The sequence below is a fragment of the Euprymna scolopes genome, chromosome 30, assembly GCF_053919585.1.
Source record: "Euprymna scolopes isolate OS-2025 chromosome 30, ASM5391958v1, whole genome shotgun sequence".
NCBI lineage: Eukaryota > Metazoa > Mollusca > Cephalopoda > Sepiida > Sepiolidae > Euprymna > Euprymna scolopes.
The window spans coordinates 89,692,676-89,698,330 of record NC_136511.1 but is presented as its reverse complement, the minus strand read 5'-3'; positions in this window follow the sequence as shown (position 1 = coordinate 89,698,330).

The window sequence follows — 5,655 nt, the reverse complement described above, 5'->3', positions numbered from 1 at the left end:
TTCTTAGTGACACACAATATGGTTTCCGTTCTGCTAGATCTACAGCAGATGTGCATACAGTTATATCTCATAGGATTAGCGAATCTCTCGACAGAGGCAACCTTTCTAGGGCAATTGCTCTTGACATATCTAAGGCCTTTGATAGGGTATGGCATAAAGGTTTACTTCACAAGATCTCCAGCTATGGTATAGCTGGAAATGTCTTCTCAATTATTAAATCATTTCTTTCTGATAGGTTCATAAGAGTAGTAGTTGATGGGCAAAAATCAGAAGCTCACAGTATAAATGATGGAGTCCCTCAGAGGTCCATCCTAGGCCCAACTCTTTTCCTGATCTACATTAATGATCTTCCAAATCACATCTTTACATCATTCGTAGACATTTTTGCTGACGACACTACCATCTATGGTAGCACATCTAAGACAGTAAACGATCAAGTTCTCTCCGATTCTCTCTCCTCTGATCTTGATCACGTTGTATAATGGGGAAAAGAGTGGCTGGTTACTTTTAATGCATATAAAACCAAGCTTCTATCTTTACATCATCAACGTCTGATCCCCATCTGGCATCAATTAAAATGAATGGCTCTCGTCTTGGGGAGGCCTCAGGTTTTGACAGGCTTCTGGGCTTGACCTTTACTCCTGATCTTAAATGGAATACGTACATCAAATCTGTTGCCAAGGTCGCTGGAAAAATGGTCGCATTCTTCTATCGATCCCGTAGATATCTCACTGCTGATGCAATTCTCTATCTATATAAGAGCCAGATACGTCCAAGGATGAAATACTGTTGCCACATATGGGCAGGAGCTGCTAGAAAAGACTTGTCCTGCCTTGATAGGGTTCAAAATAGACTTCGTGGCTTGGTGGGAGATGTCCTTTTCTCTTCGCTGCAACCTCTATCTCACAGAAGAGATGGTGCGAGTTTGTCTCTGCTTTATCGTTATTTTCTATGGAAAGTGTTCGACTGAGCTTCAATCTATGGTCCCCCCTCGCCAAACTTTCACAAGAAACACTAGACTAGCTGAAAACATTATCAATAATTTTCCCCACTCTTTATCTGTGCCTAAACCTAAACATAGATTCCATGATCAAAGCTTTTTTCTTAGAACTGCACGCCTGTGGAATTGTCTTCCGTTTTCCTGCTTTCCAGCTGTCTATAATATGGTTGTCTTCAAGTCCAACGTGAACAAGTTTCTGATGAGCCGTTCCACTTAAGTTAACAAATTTACCGAACTTCCATTCCTATCGACTACTCTATTGTCCTTTTTACTACTCTACACTCTTTAACCCTTATCCTTGAGTGGCCTATCGGCCTTGATAAGGGGTGACGCCTATGTAAAAAAAAAAAAAAAAAAAATTTCGGCGCAGAAACTTATCAAGATTTTTTTTTACTCTCACGCCTCATGGTGGTACTATAAAGCGGGACAAGTCCCTTTACTTGGTGTTCAATGGTGTTTTACGTATATATATAATTTTTATATTTATATATGATACAGCATTATTGGCCTGTGTTAAAGCAATAATGTGTTGCTTTCCTGTTTTAAAAGCGTTGGTCAATAGAAAATCCAAATAGAACACGTATGGAAAAATACATTTTCAAGCTATCCAACGCAAAAATAAAACAATTTAAAATAATATTTACTGATATATTTCGGCGAAGAAACTCGTGTTTATCAAGATTTTTTTTTTCTCTTACGTCTCATGGTGGTACTACTAGGTGGGACAAGTTCGTTTAGTTGTTGTTCAACGGTGTTTTTTTTTTGTTTTTTTTTTCAGTCTAGGATGCATTTGGCGTTTGCTAAAGGAATAATTGGTTTGTTTCTTGTTTAGACGTTGATAAATACGTAAAAAAAAAGGTCTTGAAGCCATCCAACGTAAAGAATAAACAATTTAATATAATGTTTATCGATATATTAAAAATACATTTCGAAGACATTTAACGCAAAAAATGAACAGTTTAAAATAATGCGTATTAATATATTTCGGTGAAGCAACTCGCCTTTATCAAGATTTTTTTTCTCTTACGCCTCACGGTGATACTACTAGGAGGAGCAAGTGCGTTCAGTTGTTGTTCAATATATATATATATATATATATATATATATATATATATATATATATATATATATATATATATATATATTTGAAGAGCTCCATTTTTCCCTTTCTCAATTTCTTTCTAAGTTTTTCCATTTTTCTTTGTGGCGTCGAGAGTTTCCAATATATATATATATATATATATATATATATATATATATATATATATATATATATATATATATATATATATATATATATATATATATATAAAGCTTATAATATCATTGTTTCTTTTTATTTAAGTATAGATTGGAGTTGGGTGGTGCTGGGTTTAGTCCATGGATTTGAAAATCATATCAGAATAGTAAGAGAATATTAAGAGAATTACATATACACAAATGCAAATACACATAGATACAAACATAAAGAACGCACACAAAAGAATACACATTTATGCATATATAGATATAATAAAGGGGTAAAAAATGCAATATATGGTCATTTGCAAAACGTTATCGGATCCAAGGCTCTTTTCTTCATCTAAATTATATATAGTTAAAATTTAGTTATACAAGAATTGAAACATATACTAAAGGGGAGGAAAAGTACTAAGATGAGGTTGTGGGGGATGGGTATAGTAATATGTACGTTTACAAGATAGGTGGGAAGCAGAAATTTAGACATGTAAAAAAAATACAGAATTCACATATAAAAAATATATACATGATAAAAGATGGATGAGTCTCTGAAATAAAAGTATATAGTTATTAATGGTTATATAAGGTTATATAGCGGTGTAGATACTTAATATAGGCGAATTAAGGATGGAGTGAAGGGATATATAGGTGACAGCAAATAAAGTGGCATTAGACCATACTGGGTATGATTGTTCACAGCAATATAAGAATTGAGAGTATTCCGATGGTATATTCGGCTATGTTTTACGTATGGGTTCAGGTAGTGTTTAAGGATTATTAACAACTCCTCAAACCAAAGCATCTTCAACTCCCACAAAAACTTCTACAATAAAGCCCTTAAAGACAGTGGCTATAAAACTAGAGTATATCGAATCAATATCCCCCAACAGCACACACACCCAAAAACAGAAAAAGAAAAATAATTTGGTATACGCCTCCTTATAATATAATGCTAAAAAATAACCTAGGCAACAAATTTTTAAACCTCATCAAAAAGCATTTTCCTCCCCAAAACACTCTGCACAAATTATTTAATAAAAATACTATCAACATAAGCTATAGTTGTAGTGATAATTTAAAAAAAAAATAATCAAAAACCATAATAATATTAAATGGCAATAATAGAATTTCACCCAAAGTAAATAAATCATGCCACTGTAGAAGAAAGTCTGAATGCCCCCTCGAAGGAAACTGCCTAATAACCTCAGTTGTTTACAAAGCTACAATTTCTACTAAAGAAAACCCTGGCAACAAAAATATTACGTTGGCATGGCTGGCAATATATTCAAGGAAAGGCCACAATGCTCCTTTGAAAATCCAAACTATACGGACAGAATATCACTATCAAAATATTTTAATGAGTTAATTGAACAGAGATTATCACCGATTGTAAATTGGTCCATCCTTAAGAGAACTAACACTTGTTCGTCTATAAATTCATCTATGGCTTTTTGAGAAACTATTTATTATAACGTTCAGGGAGAGAGATAAGCTCCTAAACAAAAACAAACAAGAAAACTCTATTAATTACAAACACTATAGGAAACACCTCCTTTCTAGCCTCAATCTAATCTGAAGTCTTAAACACTACTTGAACATATACATAAGGCATTTTGTACGTATGTATGTCTCGGTATGAATATGTCTGTATTAGTCTATCACCCCACCCCAACTTAACTTATAACGACACGTAACTCTTGATGTCAACAAATACATTTGCAATCTTCCTTTCCTGACACGTTGAAAATTACTGTATAAACAGACCCACCCCATACCCACTTTCCTATAAAATTTACAGTTCCAGTAAAATTATGACCCACTTTAATCGTTCCAGAGTTATATAAAGTTGTTAAACTAATTTAAATAATCTTCCAACAGGTTGTAATTCGATCTTTCCATTTTTTATCCTTTTTATCCTCTTTTTTTAGAAAGCTCGCAACTTTTTAAGATCCTTTTATATTTTATTGAAGAGCTCCATTTGTCTATTTTTCAATTTCTTTCTACTATTTTCCATTTTTCTTTGTGGCGTCGAGAGATGCTAGTTCCCCTGAGGAAGGCTCATTAACTGAAACATTTGGCTATTTGTAGCGACAATATATAACTGTTTATTCTCATATACAGGGTGGTCAAAAAGTCAGGTAACATGTTAAAGGTAGAAAAAACAATATGATCCATTATAATCTCTATTCGTTTAATATTATTTGTTTAAATATTTGAGTGTAATATATAAACTTTAATTTTAAATCTAGATTTAAAATATATGTATATATATATATATATATATATATATACGTGTATTGCTAATATCGTTTTTCTTTAAAATGTTACCTGCCTTTTTGACCACCCTGTATATATATATATATATATATATATATATATATATATATATAAGTACTGTGCTCGAAGTACTGAAGCTATATATATATATTTATAGGTGTATTTACCTTGAGCTATATAAATACAGAAAATAAAAGATCAGTAATTGTGAAATTATAAATCAACTTCAAAAGGAGAAATAAGAATTTTGTCTTATTTCTCCTTTTACACAATCATTGACCTTTTATCCCTATAATATAGATACATACACACACATATATATATATATATATATATATATATATATATATATATATATATAAAAGATGTATATATATACATTATTATATGTATATATATGTATATATATATACATATATATATATACATACATATATACATGCATATATATACATATATATACACATATATATACATACATATATATACATACATATATATACATACATATACGTATATATATATATATATATATATATATATATATATATATATATATATATATATATATATATATGTATGTATGTATATAAACAGTAGATACGTAAAATCTCCAATCCGTTTTTTGATGGGTGATCAAGTATTTAAAATAAAAAAGAAAAATCATAAAAATAAATAAATAAATTGTTCAAACAACTAATTAAGAAAAAATAATAATCACTTAAATTAAAAGAACACAGAAATTTGATGCAAATATAGATTGATAATCCATCGAAATGTAAGTTAAAAATAGACATACGAAAATAGGTCGATATACAAAAAATTCCATCACAGACGGAAAACAGTGAAACCAAACTGTAAAGTAGGACATGTAAGTAGGTTCAACTGCATGGTTTTCTAATTGGGGAATCCAACTGTATTCTCTATTGTTCATTCAATAGTATTTTTTCATCGTATGGAGAGAGGCCATAAGTGAGAATATTTTCAAACGACAATGTTTGAAATTGTCCGAACAGTCACGAAACGATTGCAACCTATCATGAAAATACACTTGTTGCTATCGCTCCAATATTTGTTGTCTTGATTGTGTGAAAATAATATATGAATGCTTGATTATAAAAACTGGTAATTTTGAAGCT